Below are 22,548 nucleotides of genomic sequence, written 5' to 3'. Positions count from 1 at the left end.
TACTTACATCTCTAGTACCTATTTATCTTATAACTGGAAGTCTGTCACTTTTGACCGCCTTCCTCCATTTACCCCTCCACCCAGCTTCTACCTCTGGTAAACATAAGTCTGATCTCTTTTTCTATGGGTTTGGTTTGATTTTTGTCTTTTTTAGACTACATATGTGAAGAGAATATTTTTCTTTCCATTCTATTTATTTCACTTATTATAATGCTTTCAAGGCCGATCCATGTTGTTGCAAATGTTAGGATTCCCTCGTTTGCTATGGCTTACTAATATTCCATTGTGTGTGTGTGTGTGTGTGTGTGTGTGTGTGTGTGTATATACCACAACTTTACCCATTCATCCATCGATGGATACTTGGGTTGTTTAAATGTCTTGGCTATTGTAAACAATGCTGCTATGAACTTGGGGGCATGGATATCTTTCTGAGTCAGTGTTTTTGATTCCTCTGTGTAACTGCTGAATCATATGTTAGTTCTATTTTTAACTTTTTGAAGACCCTCCATTCTGTTTTCCATAGTGGCTGTACCAAGTTATAGTCCCAACAGTGCACAAGGGTTTTCTTTTCTCCATATTGGTGCCAGCATATGACTTTTTGATAGTCATTCTAACAGGTGGAAGGTGATATCTCATTGTGGTTTTAACTTGCATTTCCCTAAATGACTAGTGAGGTTGAGCCTCTTTTCATGTATTTTTTTTGAGGAAAGGTCTCTTCAGGTTCTTTTCCCAGTTTTTAACAGGGTTATTTTGTTTTTTCTCTATTGGGTTGTATGAGTTCTTTATATGTTTGGAATATTAGCCCTTTAGTAGATACATGGTTTTCAAATAGTTTTTCCCATTTCATAGTTTGTCTTTTCACAATGTTAATGGCTTCTTTTGCTGTGCAGAGCCTTTGGTTTGATATAGTTCCACTTTTTGTTGTTGTGCTTTAGGTGTCATACCCAAAAAACCATTAACAAACCCATGTCATGTTTCATTTCTATATTTTCTTCTAGAACTGTCATGGTTTCATGTCTTATATTTAATGCTATATCCATTTTGAGTTAATTTTTGTAAGTGATCTAAGATAGGGGTTGAGTTTCATTTCTTTATATTTGACTACCCTGTTATTCCAGAACCATCTATTGAAGAAACTATCTTTTCTCCACTGAATGTTCTTGACTCCCTTGTCAAATATTAGCTGGCCATACATACTTGGGTTTATTTCTGAGTTCCTGATTCTGTTCCACTGGTCTGTTTTTTATGCCAGTGCCTCCCTGATTTGATGGTCAAACCTTACTATAGCTTGAAATTAGGAAGAGATGCAAATTGGTTTCTTTTTCTTTTTCAGCATTTTTTTTTTAAACTATTTGGACTTTTTTGTGGTTGCCTATAAATTTTAGGAGTGTTCTCCATTTCTGTAAAAATACATCATTGGAATCTTGATAGACATTGCATTGAATCTGTAGATGGTTATTTGTAAAATTGATATTTTAACAATATTAATTCTTCAAATTCATAAATAGGGGAAACCTTTCCATTTATTTGTATCCTTAATTCCTTTCATCAGTGTCTTATAGTTTTTGGAGTAGAGTTCTTTCACCTCAGTTTAACTTTTTCCTCTCTCTGTATTTTAATGTTTTTTATGCTATTAGAAATGGGATTGGTTTATTTTTCAGAAAATTTGTTGTTTTAAATAGTCTAGATAATCCTTTCATATTATGGTTTGAAAGTAGCTCCTCTCAGTAGGTGGTTTGGGTTTTCACTCTTTATTTGGAGTTTATTTAAAGAAGAAAAAAGTTTTATATTTAGAGAAGTAAAATTTTTCATCTTTTTCTATGCTGTTGTGCTTGACATCTTTATAAATCCTTTACTCTTTCAAGATGATAAAACCTTCCTATATTTGGTTTTAAAGGTGTCGAATTATGATTTCCACATTCAGTGCTTGAATTTAATTGATTTTTTCCTTGCAGAACATGATGTATGATCCAATTTAATTTTTTCCACATAAATGACAAATTGTCTCACTACTATTTGTAGAATAGTCCTATTTATCTGCATTTATTAGCCTTTCCATGCATTGGCTTTACATCTGTGCATCAGTCTGGTTTGAGTTTTCAGTTCTTTTCCACTGATCTATTTGTTCTCTGAATCAATAACACACCATACTAATCACTTCATTTTTATCATTACAAAATAATCTTTGAAGGACAACTTTCCCCATCATCTTCTTTATGTGCATCTTAGCTCTTCTGGACTATTTGTTTAATTGTCTTAGAATTATCTTGTGATTTCAAATATTATGCAAAAGGGAAAAGTGGGAAAAGCAGATAAATCTCTATTTCTCTGACTCTGTTTTGGCAACTTTTGCATTTTTGATACTGGATGAATTTTAATCACATCCTAGAATTATAGTCCAAACAGCATTTTCCATGTGGTTGTCATTCTTATTGAACTTAACTATTATTCCCATTGTCATGACTTGACATCTACCAGCCTTTAGTATTTTAGGTGAAAAATCATTTAAGGGCTGCTCATAAAAGGAATATTGAGTCCTGATTGTTACCTTCAGCGCTGTTTAAAGACATAAGTTCGAGGTCTTACTATCAAACTTTGCAGAATGCTGTGTGCAATTTGTAAAAATATTTCTGAAGCAATACTGAAGTGCTTATAAAAAAATGCTACATTACCAATACTTTTGATTGTACAAAGACATTTTATGGAAAAACTTACACATTGGTGACTGCATAAAATATGATTCAGAAGTGTCTGAATATAAGAAAGCTTTAAAATTCCTTAACCAATTGATCAGGAATTTTTGATATATGTTCAACATTAATATATGATGAGATATTTTATAAGTAAGCCAAAAACATATATTCATAAGCATAATACTAAGAAAACACTAACATAGTTATTTAGAAGCCTTTTTTTCTTTAGTGATAGACAAAATAATGATGCTTGTTAAACTAAATAGAATTTTGGATTCAAAGAAGTTCAGAATATGAGGGCGGAGCTCACGAGAGAACTGTGGTCTGGGCTTAAGGCTGGGTAATACAGAGATAGTAATTTTTAGTAGGTGGCGTCTCCCAGAGGGAACAGAGGGTCTAGAGTAAAGCCTTGAGGTGCAGAGACATATAAGGATGGGTAAGAAAAGAAAGCACACAAAGAAGTGATTTATAAAGAGATAACCAGAGAAGTTGAAAGAAATTAGGGTAGTCATAAAGGCCAAGGAAAGACAGGGAGTATTCAACCATGTCAGATAATCCTGAAAATTAAAGATAAGAATGAAAGAAAATTGGTTGAGTGATAAAGAAATAAAAATCATTAGACATGAGATTAAGAAACAAAAAGAACTATGCATTGGATCATCCATTAACTTGGACATTAAGTCGTCCAGGATGATGGTGGACTTTGGGGTGGAGAGGATGATTGTAGTTGCATGTGGGTGCCTTGAGAATTGATAAAGATAAGGTATGACTCAAGGGAAGTGTTTATAAGGGAGCCAGCACTCCTTTGAAAGTGATAGAAAGTTGCTAATCCCAACTCTAGACTCTGGAAGTGTGTATTCTGCAACTTTACTGAAAAGCAACCTGTTTGTTTATGTGCATGTGTGTTGCGTGGTGTATGTCTGTAGAGACCAATGTTATGTTCCATCCCAGGGTTTGTGATAGTCACTATTTTGATAAAAAAAAAAGTGTTGCTGCATAGGACTTGTCTTACTTGAGAGGTACTTCATGATGGCAAGAAATGAAGTGACCATAAGCAGGAACATTTTATCTATAACTTTGAAGTATGTCCATGTAGATAACTTTGAGTATATCCATTTTTCTGCATTCAAATATTCACTAAAGCCACCTTTTAAATATTATATTAATTTGAGTTGTTTAAATTTGAATTCTCACATTTTATAGGAATTTATTTTATATAAAGGGGAATGAGATTCATTCATTCCTATTTATATTTATTATTTATAGCAATTTAATCTCCAAATTGACTTCCACTAACATTCCAATATCCTGGCCCAGAATGTTTTTCTGTGTGTATGCACATGTAATTCTGCATGTCAATATTAACTCTATTGAAAAATTTCCAGCATTGAAATGATATGCACTCATTTGTGGTTTTGATTACCCATGCACTATTTTCCTCTATTGGCATTGATTATGATGAGCAGAATTTATTTAGATTTCTTTATTCCTTTGAGATTTCAGTATTAAAATAGTTCCCTGTTATCTAAGCAATTGATTTACTCTAGTTTTATGCAATGAAGCATGGAAAAAATCAAGTTTTTTTTCTCTTTTTCTATGTTTGCTATTTCAATAGCTTTGTGAAATATTTGCCAGTTGAGGTTCAAGTATTGGGGGTAGTATTTAAATATCATAAGCAGTACTTTGACTGCTTTGATTTGATCAACAGTTTTCTTGATACATTTTCCACGCTTTACAACTATTTACAGAAAAGAGGCAAACATAAACTCTCTTGAAAATACTTGATAAGACTTACTATATTATAAGTAGTAAAAGCTACTCTGTCCATGCTGTCAGCACATTTTGCTATAACATTTGTGAATGTTTTAGGCAAGAACCTGTCTCAGGGAACTAATGGGAAAGAAATCACCTGGCAAATATCTTTCCATTGCTCCACCCTTCTAGTCCTGCTGTAAGACAGTCTGACATACATTTTGAACCCTTCCAAAAATGATGTTTTGCATTTGAGGGTTATTTGTAGCTGTAGAGAGGTGGGAGTAAAAGATTCTTTATACTCCCAATCTAACCCATTATGATAGAAAGCTGTCCAAAATTAAACTCCAGTTCTTCCCTGTCAGGTTGCATTACAGAGCTTGGTCTGTAAGATAGACAAGTGTGACAACATTGACTGGAGCTGGTAACATAAACCAAGTTCAATTGATCACTCTTACTCTAGAAGAAAAGATAATCCCCCATAGAAGCAAATGAATTGACTCAAGTTGCTCCAGTGTTATAGAAGGGCATAATGTGCTGTGGGGTGTGTATGTGTATATAGACATGTGGTGTTGCCTTGGGCGTTTTGAATATCCAGATCATTCTTTGGCGCAGATTAGAAATTTATTTGGGAATCCTGAACATGAAGCACATGATTTGGGTGCTTCCTGGGGGTAATGTGAATATTGGATATTCTTTTTAGAAATCTATCTTGATTAAACCCTTTCACACTTTGAGTATTTAAAATTTTTATTTCAAAGTAATCTAGTCCTTATGTTTTGCAGACAGCATGCAGACACATAGTCCACTAGAATAAATACTTTATTGTCCCTCATCTTACCTCACCCATTTCCTCCCCACTCCACTATAAACATTGTAAATGTCTGGTACATTTACTTCTACTTTATTTTTTAAATTTTACAAATATTAATATATTTATATATGTAAATTTCATATATATATAAAATATTTTTATTTGTATACTATATATATTATATGAGAGAGAGAGTTTTTGTGTTGGTTTTATAAATTGTTCCATATTATATACATTTATCTGCATCTTGTTTTTTGTCACTAAAAATATGTTATGGAAGTATTTCCAGCTATCTGGTATAGTTCCAAGCCATCTACACTATGATGATGTCCTAATTTATTAAACTATTCCCCTTTGGTAGCTTCAGTTTATTCCTAGTTGTTATTTGTTGGTGCTGTTCTGTTTTGTTTTGTCCCTGAACACCTTGGTGGGATAAACATTCTTATTCCTATGTACTGGCGTTTTAATGCTTTGAGATAGAATTCCAGCAATGGGATTGTTGGATTGAAAGTTATGTGTATTTTTAATTTTAGTAGATATTACTAGATTTACTTTTCTAAAAGCTCTAAGTAATTTTATTTTCCCTTTCAATATGGGACAGTATATTTCCCCCTATATTTTGTTAGCAGCGGGTTGTTAGCATTTTCATATTTTGCCAATCTCAGTGGTGAAATGATATCCCATAATTAATTTGCATTTTACTACTTTCTACTGAAGTTTAACCCTTTCCTAATCTGTGAAGCAACAATTTTCAGCATTGTTGCTTATGTTTCACTGTCTTTTTTTCCTATATATTGTAAAGCCTCTTTGTATATTACAGATACAAATCTGTTTTTATGGATTTACATATTGTTTTAAAGATCATTCTTTAATGCTTTTTTGTTAATGGTGTGTTTTGCCATACAAAGAAATATGCATTTTTTATGCAGTCAGTTCTTTCCTTTATAGCCTCTAAGTTTCCTGTTTTGTTCCAAAAGGTTACCTTGGCCCTTAACTCTTATATTTTATTTATAAAAGGAGCTTATGGAGAGGTAAGGTCTCCTCTCTTCTCTACTGGAGAAGCTTTATAGTAAATGAACAAGTCAATAGTACTCTGATTTCTCAGTTCTATTTGAATATTATAGATGTTCTCAATGTACTAAGAACTGTGGCACATAAAAAGGCAAATCAGATGAAAATCAAAGCTTCAGAGAACTTAAGAGTTAAGGAGGCTCAAAGGAAGATACAACATAAGACTGCAAGTCACAACACCAGAGAGAAATAGATAAATCACTGCCCTCCCCGAAGTAAGCTCTCCCTCACTACTATTTCAGTGACTGGTTGGTTATGGTAGGAACAATCAATTGTCATTTCTTGTGAGACTTTCCATTAACTGTGAAAAAGTCACTGTAACCTGAAGCTGGTATTACAAATCCATTGCATTTCATGTTTTATGTCAGTAAATGTCATTAAGCCTATGTATGTATAATCTTTCTCTCTCTCATACATACACACATGCACGTATTTCCTTAAAGCATGTACCATTATTATCTTAATTGGTCAAAAGATGACTATTTTATATTGAATATCTATTAAAATCCACAAAGAGATTAAAGCCAAGAAAGTTTACTAAGCAACACAGGCCTACATTTGTGATAATTAAGATTTATTCTTTATTTTACAGTTACCATGTGCCAAAATCTCTATATACATTATTTATTCATTCCTCAGAGCAGTCCTAGAGGAGATTTTGTTAGCCCAAATTAATATTGTAAAACTGAATTAGAGAGTAACTTGACTTAGGCATATAGCACATAAGAGGGAAGCTAGACCTAGAATTCTGAAGCAAGCCATTTGGCTTTGTGCCCTGTGCTTTTAACCGCAACAATGCACATTTAGTCATGAGCTGCTCCAACCATGAGGAACACAGCAGAGTACTCCAGATTTGGTAATTTCACCCTCTCTTCCTTTAGGAAAAAAACAGAAGTAAATTTTCAAAAATTACATCATATTTGTCAATGTCTTACAGGTTATAAAGCATTGCTATTATCCATTTAATTTTCCAAATGACACTAGAAAAGTTAAAACATTTATTTATCCTCTTACTCCAGAGAAATTTGAGGCCCACTATTTGGCCTTTTCAGTTCTTTCTTCCAATTTAAAATTAGAAATAATGCACACTATAGCAAGTATATAATAACAAAATACTTACCACAGATGAGTCTCAGTAAATTTTTAGTCTCTTCTTTTCTTGTGCTCATTCTTATGTGTTATATTATAGGCAGTACGTGCATCTCTTTTCTCAGAAATCCTTATGTATTTTTCTAATATGAGTTTTTCATAGTAGCTAACACAGCACTCATTACTTGCAAAGTAAAAAATGAATGTGTAAATTAAAAGAAGGTTGAATCTAAAAAGATTCCTTGTACTATTATAAAGTCTTTATTGCGAAGTTTTGCTTCCCTAGGTAAACAATGAGATACTGTCTGTACTTACCTCACCCGGCCTTGAATATGCTCCAGTGAGGTAGCGAGCGTGAGCAGCTATATAATACCAGAAATCTCACTCTTAACTATCCCATTCTCACTTAAAAAGAATCGTTTCCTTCACAGTTGCCTGATGAGTGCAAAACCACCTCTGTAAAGGTAAACTAATTATTATCTACTATTAAAATTTCAACATGAATTTGATTATTTTTCCTTACAGTACTTATGAGAGAAGGACAATGAGTGAACATACACAAAGGTGGTTAGTTTTCAAGGATACCGAGGACACACTGTAAGATGACAATGTTTTTTTCTCAGGGAAAAAGGGTGATGATGAATAACAGAAGAGTGCCAGTAGGAAAAGTGGGACACACACCCCTCAGCTCTGTGCCAGCCGCCCCACTGTGCTTACAGCTTGGCCTCAGTGTTTTCATTGGCTGTGATTATTTTATGTTTAGTAGACAACCATCCAATAACTTAATTTGCTGATGACCTTGGTCAGCTTCAATAGCAATGGGCTATTTATTCATGTAGGAAACACTTATTTAGCAGTTTTTATATAGTAAGTGAGGGTCTGGAAGTGAGTCGATTTTGTCATCCCCACGTTGCTCAGAGCTACGGGAAAAGAATTTCTGCCTTTTGTTAGTAGTGGTGACAATGGCAAAATAGGAATATTCCCAAAGCCCTTCACCTATTTCAAAAACAAATCCTGGAAGCAAAATGAACTATTTTGGAATAGTAGATAAATTCTAACACTTCTCAATGAATATCCTGTGAAGTACTGAGCAGCTAGAATTCGAATGAAACCTCCCCAACAATTAATGACAAACAAGATAAAGGGTATGCCTTGCACTGTATTTTTGAGAAAATGAGAAGGGGAGGTAGATTAGACCATAGAAATGCAAATACTTCAAGGAAATTGTTTCTTGAAAATATTCACCTACCAGTGAAGGAGCTGCTGCTGTGGTCAGGAGCCACATAAAAAATATTAGTTTCCAAATAAGTGTAGTTGACAAAAAATTCTATTTTAATTTCACTTGAAAGCTGTGATTTTGACACTGGCAGAATCCCTATTGCCATGGAGTTGAGAGATTAAAGAAAACAGCTCATAAATGACATTTTGCTGAAATTTTTCTAAAGGGATTTTAATCCCCAGTGACTCTTTCTGCCAGGTGTTATGCACATTTATTTTGAACAGATGTTCTGTGGTCTGTTAGTCTCAAATGTCACAGTTACTCTGGGCGTCTTTCCCTGAAATCACTTTTTCTCTGGCTTGAGCCTCCCAGCTGGGAAGTGTTAGAGATCGGGTTCTAACCTATGTTTGGAAAGACTCTGAAGTCTTTTTCACTTCAGCCTAGTGAATTTTCCAGATGATACCAATTACCTCTTTTGTTGCTTGTGGTAAAGCTGATTCTAGGTTCTTTCTGTCCTTTGTATTGTGAGGGTAATGCATTATTTCCAGGGTCATTATAAGGATCAAGTGAGGGGAAATACATGCAAATATATGTACTTATTTAGAACTTTGCATATACATAGCACTCAATGTATGCTGAATTTTCTAATGTCTCCTGGAAAACAATTTGATTTATCTGACAGTGTTTTTTAAAGTGATGGCCTTCTCTACCCTAAGGCTATTTATTATTGGAAGGAATCTAATGAGCAGGTTGACTTGTTCATTACTATTTCTTATTATGGAGAGAGTAAATTTTCCCCAAGCCACATAAAGACTTCCACAGATAGGGACTGAGTTTATCAGTGAAGATCTGTTTCTGAGGCCTTGCCTAATATTATCAGAGATTTTCAGCTGTAATTAGGCAGGAGAAGTTTCAATTTTTATAATTATATCAGGGAAAGCTTTCCCAAAAAATCAAGAATATTACTAATGATTTGTGTTACCTGTATTACATCCCTTTACCTAGGTCAAAATTTTTGAAAACTTGCTGAATTGCCTATATTTCCACTTTGTACTTAGTCTCAAATACCCATCCTTGAGAATCAACTTTTAAAAAGAATGACTGGATGATTGGAATAGTTGTTACACAAATTTTTGATAAATTAGCTCCTGAAACTTTACCAAAACTGATAATCAGAAATGATATTGATAAAATACCGGTTAAGAAAGAGAAATTTTCATTTAGGATGATTTATGCATAGGAAAGAGGGTAAATGATTATATGTCATTGTTAACATATTGCTAAATTGTATGATTCTATTTAGATATTAAAAATTTATGTTATTTATGGTAAATAACCAAAATTACTTTGTAACCTAATCCCAAACCATATTTGTACACAATTCAAAGAAAATCACACTTTTACTCATCAAGGATCACAAAATGGGACAAGTCTGTATTATCAAATCTTGCATTACATTTGATTAAAATTACTTAGTATTATTTTAATTCAGTGTGCAATGAAGATAATTCTATTGTTAGGAAGTTTGCTGTTTTATACTCCAAACTCATACAGAGGTAATTTAATTTCTAATAAGATGCCATCTTGATTTCTTAAAACCAGTTGATCCTCAAAGCAGAAAGGTTAAATCTTGGTAACTGTAACTATGAGTGGAAAATGTGTTCCCAGTCCGGGGCAAATAAACATTTGAAACTGAAATCAGTCAAAGGGAGAAATAAAGTAGGAGAAACCCTGTAAGTCTGGGGAGAGGAAATCCCGGGGCAAAATACCTCTAAAATCCAAAATCAGTCAAAGGGAGAAATAAAGTTTAAAACCTGTTTATTGCTCACAAACTGCAGTCCCAGGCCCTCTTTCTTCTCTGCTCCAGCAGCAACCACACCGCCCCTCCCCCTCCCTCTCAGGTACAGATAAGCCCTCTGTTACCCAGGTAATCACCCACTGATACGGAGATGAACTTCCCCACCCCTGAGGAAAGATGCAAATGAACTAAAGCCATACTTCTCTCCACCTCTGAACGCCTATGGATATGCAGATATACTAAAGCCAGGCGAGATATTCTGGAAATGTTTCAATTTTACCCACAAACCCATTTATTGCTCACAAGCAGTTGTCTACTCCTGCTCGCTTTTGTCTCTTGCGACCCAGTTGCAAAAAGACCCCACCAAACCTCTCCAGTCCAGGTGAGTGCTCGTTCCCCACCCACCTTACAATCAATCACCTGCTGATATGGAGATGCACTAAGGCTAGGAGGAGATTCTGGAAATATTGCAGTTTTACCCACAATACCAAATGGTTCCTGTTCATCAGTATGGACTGTGAAATCTCAAGAGATCATTACAGTAGTCTTTATATTTATTATCTTCATATATTGAAAAAAATCACTTACTGGTTAGTTATGGATTAACTTCAGAAGATAGAGTTTGTACAGATGCTACTTGTTAAGAGCAAGGGCCTTGGAGTCAAATATTAATACTGCCCCTTAACAACTGTCAGACTTCCAGATGGGTTAGGGACCTCAGTCTCATTTATGAAATGGAAGTAATAAGAAGGCCTGCTATACAGAATCTTTGTAAAGAACAAATGAGATCATCCTTGTAAGGCACTTAGAATAGTACATAACAAATGCTCAACAAATTTCTGAAATGATTATTATGGTGGAAGTTATAGCAGCATTCATGTTTCTAGTTCCTACATATGCAGACTACTAATAAATGTTGCTTCAAAATAAAAAGGGTTGTGTATGTGTATGGTGGTGAGAAGGGTTAAGGAGCTCAGTTCTGTGAGCCCAATTAACACACAGGGGCCTAGAAAACTTTGATTTTTGGGAATATTTTCCAGTTGATGTTTTTTAATCCGTTGCCTGGCTAACTTCTTGGAAATCCAAATTTTTTCTTCAACACACTTAGACTGAGTTAGCCCCTCTAGATGAGACATTTGTCTTGAAGCCTCCTTTGCCCAAATCCACAGTCCTGAGCATACTGAAATCTCTAACAGTTTCCCTTATTTTAGGATTAACATAGGCAGAGGTATTTGTGCCAGCCACTCTAAGAGTGCCTGTTTGCTCTTCTGTTATATTGATATGTAGAGAATTCAGAGCTAGGACCTCCCCACTTCCTAATATTTCCCTACCAATGGCTGCTAAGTAGTTTTTCTGAAACTTCATTGAATGATAAAAGTTAAGTTGAAACACTATTGGAAACACAGGAAATGAAAGTCAAGAGAAACAAAAACACTTACTTTATCTTATCACAGCAGATAAACTCTGCAAGAAGTTTGGGTGGTTAAATTAATGTTTTCCTCTCTTCTCCTTCCCTGTGCAATAAAACAGAATTACATGCTGTATCTTTGTATAGGTTTTAGCACCTAATATATTAAACAGACTCATAGGTCTGTCTCTTTGGGCAAACAAAATGCATCTGCTTTAGGTTTGGATAGCTCGAGGTTCTGGACAGCAGAGCCAATCCATTCTTGGAATCAGTTAAACCACTCACTGATACAACTGGTCTTTAGAGGAGACCATCCCTTCAAGTAAAACTGCCCTACCAATTTTTATCTAAAAGTCCCTCTCTGGGGAAAAAAAGTTATCATTCTTATATACAGAGAAAAAACAACTGGATCTTATCAAGCTGTATAATATAGATGCTGGAAATAAGTAATAACCAGAGTTTTTGGATTTTTTTCAATTCCTGTTTTCATCCAAAGCATCTAATGGTTTGCCACTAACAACTCTCAAAAGGGAAACTCTTTGCTATCATAAACAGAAATATTTATATTTTGCTAATAGATAAACGAAAGTCAAATATTTTGTGTTGAAAAGTGAAGGGCCCCCCGCCTGTAAGATGGCGAACTTCCTGCTTCTCTTCTGGGTCTTTGGTTCCCGCTGGTGCCACCTGAGGCCCAATCACCTCTCGCCGCCCCCCATCCAATCCCGGCACCTGGCCAATAGCACCAGTCCCATTGAAGTGACACCTCAGTCAGCTTGTGTCCCTCCCTATATAACCTAGTACTTTTCCCCAATAAAGCAGAATTCTCCGGTGAATTGCTGCTGTGGGTCGCTCCTTTCCTTTCATTGGTGCCGAAACCCAGGAGATGGGACACCCCTACTGTGCCCCATCTTCCCCCCGACACCAGCAGCAGCTTGCCCTCATCCTCTTTTTCCAGCGCTGGCTCATCACACTCACCACTCCTCTGGCCTTTAGGTAAGTTTCCCCCCCCGGAGTGGGCCGCTCTTCCCCCAGCTATTGCAGCACCATTGACCGTGATCGTCCGGCAAGGCCCTGATGCTCGGGGACGAGGAGGGAACTCTCCCCGCCTCAGGCCTTCACGGCTGCGGCAGACCCTCAGGCCCCTCCACCAACAGCCATAAATCCCCACCTCAGGCCTTCACGGCTGCGGCAGATCCTCAGGGCCCTCCTCCGACAGTCATAAATGCACTCACCATCCCTTCCATCAGTGCCGAAACTTTTTAAGCGAAATTTCCCCAGGGTGGGCCACTCTCCCCCGAGCTATTGCAGTGCCATTGACCGTGATTGTCCGGCAAGGCCCTGACACTTGGGGACGAGGAGGGAACTCTCCCCGCCTCAGGCCTTCACGGCTGCGGCGGACCCTCAGGCCCCCATCCAACAGCCATAAACGAGGTGACTCCTTTGCAGATGAGAACGCTCCCTTTTTTCCCCCCTCCTCCTTCTGTTCCGTCCGCCGAAATCCGTTCTGTCTGCTGAAAATTCCTAGTACTAGGTACCTCGTGACTCCGGCACTCTGCCTTCTTAGGGAAGTCTGGGTGACGACCCACACTTCCTAAGAAATTCCGACTCATATACGAGTTTCCGCAGACCACAAAGGATCATCGGGGATGCCCTTTGTCTCCTTGCGGTCTGCTTCCAGTCCGAGGATCTCCATTCGTCTTCCCGTTTGTCTCCTTCTCTGTTCTTTAGCCATGGGGGCCTCCTTATCCCTCCCTGAAAGTTCACCTCTTGAATGCCTGCTTAAGCATCTGGCTACGCTCTCCCTGACGCCTGATATAAAACCAAAACTTCTCCGTAAATACTGCTCCCAAGATTGGCCGACATACCCCCTAGACAATAACAACCAATGGCCCGCAGGGGGAGCTCTTGATCCTAACATCACTCACGATTTTTTTAAATACTGCCAGTGGCTGAAAAAATGGAAGGAGATTCCCTATATTGAGGCTTTTCACCTCCTAGCCCAAAATCCCGGCCTCTGCACCACCTGTTCCCCGCCCCAAGTTCTCCTAGCCTGCAGGCCGGCCTCCCTCCCCTCCGCACACTCCCAGTCCCTCTTTGATTACCTTTGACCCAGCTGACGAACCTCCGCCATACAGGCTTCCCCCTTCGGCCCTTCACCCCCTCCTACAACCCCTCTGCCTTCCTCTGCCGCAGCCGCCTCCACCTCCTCCCCCACAGAGGCCTCCCGCCCACTCCCTTCCTCTTCTTCTCCTACAACAGCCCTTCCCCCTTCCTCCCCCACCATCTCCTCCCCCACATCATCTCCTCCACCTTCACCCTCCTCACCTGCCCCTCCCCCATGGATTGAGCCTGAGCCTTTCAGCCCCCCTTTAACTAGGTCCCTGGGGCCTCCTCCGTCTTTGCCCTCATCACCTGTTTCTCCCCCACAGACTGAGCCGGAACCCTTCAGTCCCCCTCAGACTCGATCCTGGGGGCCACCCCAAATTATCACCCTCCTTTGAGAGGTGGCGGGACCCAAAGGCATTGTGCGAGTTCACGTACCTTTCGCCTTAGGGGATTTAATCCAACTTGAGAAATGCCTTGGTTCCTTTTCCACTGATCCCACGACATACATCAGGGAGTTTCAATGGACCGTCCAGTCTTACAGCCTCACACATCATGACATTTTCATGCTCCTGGCCAATACCCTCCTCCCTGAAGAGAGTAGACAAGTTTGGGACTTCGCCCAAACACATGCTACCGAAACCCACAGAACTGACCCCACCTATCCCCCTGGCCCCACTGCTGTCCCCGAACAAGACCCACACTGGGATTATAACACCGCTGTGGGTCTCCGCTCTCGAGATATTTTCACCTGCTGCTTAATAGCAGGTCTGAAAAAGGCAGCTTGTAAAGTAGTCAATTTTCAAAAGCTCCAAGACATAATTCAAAGGAGGGAGGAAACTCCCTCCGAGTTCTTAGACAGACTCACTCAAGCCCTGTTACAATATACCAGCCTGGACCCAGAAACGCCGGACGGAAGACATGTCCTTATGACATACTTCCTAGCTCAAAGCTACCCCGACATTAAAGCTAAACTCAAAAAGTTAGACCAGGGCCCCGCTACCCCGCAGACTGAGATCCTAACAGTGGCCTTTAAAGTCTTCCATAACCACAAGGTGGAGAAAGAACGCTGTAAACAAAAGGCTGATCAGGCCAACTTTCAGATGTTGGCCCAGCTGATAAAACCACAACCTGGGCGCCCCTCCACAAACAAGCCCTCCACTAGGAGCTTGTTTCAAGTGCGGAAAAGAAGGACATTGGTCAAGGGCGTGCCCCTCCCCCAGACCTCCTACCACCCCATGCCCCAGATGCCACAAAAAGGGCCACTGGGGGTCTGATTGCCCAACCACCTGAAGGGGAGGCTGGACCAACAACCCCCATCCTAAGCCTGCCGTAGTGGGACTGGTGGAGGAGGATTGACAGGGCCTGGGGGCTTCTCGCCCGACCATTTCCATCACCAAACAGGAGCCCAGGGTTACTTTAACAGTAGACGGTCACCCCATCTCCTTCCTCCTAGATACAGGAGCCACCTTCTCAGTCTTGCGATAATACCGGGGCCCTACCATGCCTGCCATTACTCCTATAGTTGGGGTAGGAGGTAAACAGATTTTCCCATTAAACCCCCTCTCCCCCCTTTTATGCACAATCCAAGACAATTCCATACCTTTCTCCCACTCCTTCCTGGTTATGCCCCAGTGTCCCAACCCTTTACTAGGAAGGGACATCCTTACTCTCCTCCATGTTTCCATAACTATATCCACTCCCACAGCCCCCAGTACTCCCTTTCTGAAGGCCCTCTTAGCTGACGACCCCCCTCTACCCAATGAAAGCTCCAATTCCGCTCTCATACACCCTGTAAATCCCAAAGTTTGGGACATTACAAGCCCCTCCATGGCCCTATGTCCCCCTGCCTCTATCAAATTATGTGACCCCTCTCAGTATATATGTCAGGCCCAATACCCCCTGACCACTTCAGCCCTCATAGGCCTCCAACCCATTATTCAAGATCTCTTAAACAAAAATTACCTCAGACCCACTCACTCCCCATTTAATACTCCCATATTAGCTGTTAAAAAAACCAACGGATCTTTCCGCCTTGTCCAAGACCTTTGCCTTATCCAAATGGCTGTTGTCCCTATCCATCCCTTAGTTCCAAATCCATACACCCTTTTATCGCAGATCCCTGCCTCAGCATCCCACTTCTCAGTCCTAGATCTCAAGGACGCATTTTTTTCTATCCCTCTGGACCCCTACTCCCAAGATTTTTTCGCCTTTACCTGGACGGACCCATGCATGAGACATTCTGAACAACTTACTTGGACAGTTTTGCTACAAGGCTTCCGAGATAGTCCTCATATTTTTGGACAAGTCCTAGCTCAGGACCTCAAACAGTTTCATCATGATCACTCCAAGTCCACTTTATTACAATATGTAGATGATCTTCTACTCTGCAGTCCCTCATGGGAACAGTCTCAACTTGACACTGCCTCCCTACTTAACCTTCTAGCTTCCAGAGGTTACCGGGTATCCCCCGTCAAAGCTCAAATCTCTTCCCCTTCTGTCACTTACCTTGGATTCCTTCTGTCTCAACAAAGAAAGTCCATTACCTTAGACAGAAAACAACTCCTCTCTGACCTGCCCGTTCCCAAAACCAAGACAGAAATCCTTTCCTTTGTAGGCCTGGCTGGGTATTTTAGAGCATGGATCCCTAACTTCTCCCTGTTGGCAAGACCCCTATATGACCTCAGCAAGAGCCCCCCTGAAGAACCATTATCATCCTCACCCTGACATTCCTTCATTAAGCTCCGTCAAGCCCTTGTGGAAGCCCCAGCTCTCCATCTTCCGGATTTGTCGAAACCCTTCTCATTATACATTCATGAGAGGTCCAGTCAAGCTCTAGGAGTCCTAGGCCAATATTATGGCCCATCCTTTGCCCCAGTAGCTTATCTCTCCAAGCAATTGGACCCCACAGTTTGGGGATGGGCCCCCTGCCTACGGGCATTAGCCGCTGGACAGCTCTTGCAGAAGGAAGCACATAAACTGACATTTGGGGCGCCTCTCACCATTCTGTCCCCACATCACCTAAAAGACCTCTTAACCTACAAAAGTTTACAGACTCTCCCTCCCTCCAGACTCCTCACCTTACTGTCCTCTTTCCTCCAAAATCCAGACATTTCTTTCCTCCCCTGCCAACCCCTGAATCCGGCCACTCTTCTTCCTCTACCCTACTCTCCTCATACTCCCTCGCATGATTGCCTGGAAGCCCTTCACAACTTCCTTCCATGCCACTCTACGATCTCCGAAGGAGCCCTCTCACACTCCGACCTCATCTGGTTTACTGATGGGTCCTCCTTTAAACATGAGGGCACCACTACGCAGGATACGCAGTAGTCTCCCTCAAAGACATCATCGAGGCACGAGCCCTACCCCCGGTATAACCAATCAACAGGCTGAACTCATTGCAGCCACCGGAGCTTGCACTCTGGCCCGCGACACGTCTCTCACACTGTACACTGACTCCAAATACGTATTCCACATTCTCTTGTCCCATGCGGCAGTATGGAAAGAACGAGGCCTCCTCACCACAAAAGGAAATTCCATAACTAATTCAGCCTTAATAACTAAACTCCTAGAGGCTTCACAACTCCCACACTGACTGGGCATAGTCCACTGCAAATCACATCAAAAGGATCACTCCCCCATTACAAGGGGTAACAACAAAGCTGACAGAGTAGCCTGGTCGGTTGCCCTATCAGAAGACGCACCAGACAACGATCCGTCTGCCCTTGTGGTTTTAGCCTTATCACAAGACACCCTCTGTTCCCAGGACAAAGAGTCCCTCTTCTGCTTCTTACACGATCTGTTCCATCCTAGCCCCCAATCGTTGATCCATTTTTTACAATCCTTTTTCTCTCTCTCTCCTGAAGACAAAACCCTACTTAACCAAATCACCCGCAGGTGTACCATCTGCCAACGCACTAACTCTAATACCCCCCTTAAGGCCTGACCCTTCCTGGCTCATCAAGCAAGGGGTAATGTTCCTGCCGCAGATTGGCAAATAGACTTCACTAACATGCCCCCTGTACGGCATACCGGATACCTACTCATGTTGGTAGATACATTTTCAGGATGGGTTGAAGCTTTCCCCACCACTAACAAATGAGCATCCGCAGTTGCCTCTATCCTCCTCACCCAGATCTTTCCTAGGTTCGGGATGCCCACTTCCCTCCAATCAGATAATGGCCCTGAGTTCACTGCCCAAATCATTCAGAACCTCTCCAAGTCACCCTCGCTCCCCTGGCATCTACACTGTCCTTATCGACCACAGGCTTTGGGAAAAGTAGAAAGAGCCAATAGGACTCTAAAAGACATCCTGACCAAACTATCTCTAGAATTACACCTTGACTGGGTTCGCTTACTTCCCTTAGCTCTACTCCACATTCGGGCCCTCCCAAAAACACCTTCCTTCTTGTCACCCTTTGAGATCATGTACGGCCGCCCAATTTTACCCCCAGGACTCCCTCCCTACAAAGGACCAATTCCTCCCAACATGGCCCTTCCTCTACTCTTTCTCCTCCGCACTGAATTATGGAAATATCAGGATTGGCTCCTCCTGGATCCATCCGCTTCCCAAAACCCTCCTGTCTTATGACCTGGTCAACTAGTGTTTTATAAGCCTCCAGAAAATAAGCCCCCTCTCACTCCAAAATGGGAAGGTCCACACCCAGTCATTCTCTGTACTCCCTCAGCCGCTAAGCTCTTACTGCCTGATAACTCTGTCACCCCTTGGATTCATATCTCCAGGTTGAAACCAAACACCCAGGACCCACCTCCTCTGGACACCCAAGATCCAACCCAGAGTCCTTTGGATACAGCCCAAGATGCTGTCTACTCTATCACACTTCATCCCTCTGATCCCTTGAAACTCCGCATCTCCTGGTCACCCCCTTTGCCATCTATACCCAAATCATGACTTTTTCCTCCTTTACTGCTCTCTCGCTTTTTTTTCTCGTTCCTATTGTCTTCCCCGCCTCCCCAGCCTCCTTTGTATGGTGGTTCAAGGTCAGACAGACTTACACACAGCATCAAACAAAAATTACCCCCCTCTTTACCACATCAGACTGCCCTCTAAAAGGCTGCTCCAAGCCTTTGTATCTCCACTTTCCTCCTTCCACGGAAGTGTTCACTAACAGCTACCTTTATTCTCCCTACCTCTGCTTCCTCTATGACCAAAAACAAGCCTATTGCAGGCAATGGCCAGACACCTACAGGGGATGTCCCTATTGGTCTTGCGCCATTCACTACATGGGTAACTTCCAGTACCCACAGTATTACTCCTCCAACCTTTTCATGAAATATTCCAACAGCTCATTCTTCTTATCAGTCCAGATCCCTGGGACTCTTGATGGGCTGCCGGAGTCACAGCAGCCTCAGTTTACTACGGGGGGTCCTCAACCCCCTATGGTACCCTTCATATCTCTCGAGAGTATGTTCCCTCTTACTCCCAGATCTCTCAAGTTGCATCAGATATCGGACATTCCGAAAAAGTCATTGTCCAAACTCTTGACGGCGCCTCTTCATCTTCTTATTCCTCCTACTCTTGGTTACAGCTCATTCAAGACACCACCATCTTTCTCAACCACACCCTCAACACCGCCAATTGTTTCTTGTGCTCATCATTTCAGCGCCCACTGCTGGCCGCAGTGACCCTTAATATTTCTAACTACTCCTTCCATGCAGAAGGACAACCCTTCCGCCCCCTGGCAGACATACCCCTATGGGAACCAGAATACGCAGATAATCTCACCATCTACCACTGTGTAGGCCCAACTCCACCCCCCTCCAGTGCACTTCACTGCCTCTCTATCTACACCCCTACCTCCGTCTCTAAGACTTTTACGCAACTGGGGCACTTCTTTTGGTGTAATGGCAGTCTTTTCAACTCACTGCCTCCCAACTCCGATACACCCTGCATTCTCGTCACCCTAATCCCACAGTTTACACTTTACAGCATGGTAGAATTCCTTGAGCTCCAACCTCCCTTGCCCTCGTGCACAAAAAGGGCTGCTTTCCTTCCCATCATGGTCGGTATCTCTTTGATCACCTCAGCCATTGGGGCAGGGTTTTCGGGAGGAGCCTTGGGTCACTCTCTATGGGCAGTTAGAGATCTCGACGCCAAACTTGAGGGAGCCCTGACATCCACTGCCGATTCCCTAGCCTCTCTCCAAAGACAGGTCACTTCGCTAGCTAAAGTCACCCTTCAAAACCGGCAGGCCCTAGATCTGCTTACAGCCGAGAAGGGCGGCACCTGCATCTTCCCCAGGAAGAGTGCTGCTATTACATCAACGAATCTGGCATTGTAGAAACTGACATCACCAAACTCACTGACCTTGCCTCCAGTCTCAACTCTGCTTCCAATTCCAACCCATTCTCTTCAATACTAACAAACCCCCTCCTTACCGGGTCTAGCCCATTTCAGGCCCCATAATAGTCATTCTTCTCATCTGTCTCCTCTTACCCTGTATAATAAAGTTAATCAAATCCCAAGTTGTAAAAATCTCTAATCAAGCTTTCAACCAGCTTTTACTCAGGAACTACCAGCTTCTGGCCACAGAAGATCCCTCACCCTCACGTGACCTCCTCACGACATGCTGAGATGGACACCTCTCCCCGCTGGAAACAGTTCCTGGAAACAATGGCCGCAGATGCCTGGCTCCTGGCACCTGTATCCTCTTGGCACCATTGGAATCAACAGGTCCTCAACCTATGGTTACAGGGAACCTTCATTGATTTCCAACCTGAAGAAGTCCACATCTACTCATCCTTACTGTGGGGAGTCCTATCAACCCTCTCCTCCCAATCCTCAAGCCCTCACTCCCTTCTCTGCCCCCGTTCAGCAGGAAGCAGTCAGAGAGAAAGCAGTGTCCACAACCCCATAGAGGAGAAAAGGGGGAATGAAGGGCCCCCACCAGTAAGATGGCGAACTTCCGGCTTTCTTCGGGGTCCTCGGTTCCCGCCGGCACCACCTGAAGCCTAATCACCTCTCATCCCCCTCCCAATCCCAGCACCTAGCCAATAGCCACCAGCCCCGTAGAAGTGACACCTCAATCAGCTCATGCCCCTTACTATATAACTCAGCACCTTTCCCTAATAAAGCGGAATTCTCCGGTGAATTGCTGCTGTGTGTCACTCCTTTCCTTTCAAAAAGAATTTTTTCTTTTTTTTTCTTCCTGTTTGGAGTCCCAAACCCACCTACAAATCCTACAGGAACCTTTGTGGTGCTTGAGAAAAGATGAAGGAAATACAAATATTTTCTTCCTTTATGCAGGAGGGCAAAGGCTGCCCTCAGGTCTTCTTGTTGTCACCTTTGGAAGTTCACAGGGTCATGTGGTCATGATACCAGTTACACAGAAGTACTGTTATTTTCCTTGAATAGACGTGTCCTTTCCATTCTTCAGTCATTTGGTTGCACATGTGCACCAAGTCCTTACTTAGAAACAGCTGTGTCAAGTACTAAAAAAGAAGAGGGAATTACTTTAAGCAGCATGAAAATGTTAAAAGTAGCAGAATTCATTAAAATTAAGACCTGAAACCATAAAACTCCTCAAAACAGAGGTAAGCTCCTTGACATTGATCTTGACACCGAAAGAAAAACAAACAGGTAGGACTACCACAAACTAAAAAAACTTTCATGCAACAAAGAAAGCCATCAGCAAAAGGAAAAGGCAACCTAAGGAAGGGGAGAAAACCACATACCTGGTTAGAGGTTAATATAAAAAATATACAAGGACTGCTACAACTCAATCACAAAAACACAAATATTCCAATGAAAAAATGACAAAAGACCTGAAAAGACTTTTTTTCCCAAAGACGATGTACAATGATCAACAGATACATGAAAACAGGCTCAATATCACTAATGATTAGGGAAAGACAAATCAAAACCACAGTGAGATGTCACCTCACACATGTTAGATATCCACAATGAAAAGGATGAGAGATAACAAACACTGGTGAGTTTGTGGAGAAAAGGGAACCATTTTACACCATTGGAGGGAATGTAAATTGGTGCAGCCACTATGGAAAACAATATGGAGATTCCTTGAAAAACTGAAAATAGAACTACCATATGATTCAGCATTTCCACTTCTGGATTTATATCTGCAGAAAATTCATGATCTCAAAGAGATATCTGCACACCCATGTTAATTGCAGCAGAATTAACAACAGCCAGGGTATAGAAACAATCTAAGTGTCTATTGATGGATAAAGGGGTGATACACATGCACACCATGAAATATTATTCAGCCTGAGAAGTGAATCCTACTATTTGTGACAACATGGATGAACCTCAAGGGCATTATGCTAAGTGAAATAAGTCAGACTTATTATATGTGGAATCTATAAAAGCTAAACTCATAGAACCAGAACTAGACAGGTAATTGCCAGGAACTCATGGGGGGTGTAAGATAAATTCTAGCTGAAATAAGCAGGCGACAAGAGGCAACAAAGGGCCAGGCAGTTTATTTGAGTGCAATTCCCAGGTGATGTTCCCTGGTCTGCCTATTACAGGCTGGGGAAGTCACACTCAGCAGGGCAGGCAGCAAGTTTTTAAAGAAGGCAGGGGGAGGGAGAGCAAAGGTATACAGTGGCACGAGGATT

General features: G+C 41.3%; 1 long non-coding RNA gene across 1 annotated transcript in view; it reads left to right on the top strand.

The window, feature by feature from the left end:
- LOC140845367 (uncharacterized) overlaps positions 1–21,042 on the top strand; it is a 35,592-nt gene extending 14,550 nt beyond the window's left edge. The window contains exons 3-4 of the long non-coding RNA XR_012124167.1: positions 12,664–12,837; positions 20,467–21,042. This is a non-coding gene — a long non-coding RNA (uncharacterized lncRNA). The remainder of the gene's footprint in view (positions 1–12,663; positions 12,838–20,466) is intronic.
- Positions 21,043–22,548: the final 1,506 nt, after the last annotated feature.

Source organism: Manis javanica, chromosome 2 (genome assembly GCF_040802235.1).
Source record: "Manis javanica isolate MJ-LG chromosome 2, MJ_LKY, whole genome shotgun sequence".
Taxonomy (NCBI): domain Eukaryota; kingdom Metazoa; phylum Chordata; class Mammalia; order Pholidota; family Manidae; genus Manis; species Manis javanica.
The sequence above is the reverse complement of the archived record's forward strand: the minus strand, read 5'-3'. Positions and strand labels throughout refer to the sequence as shown.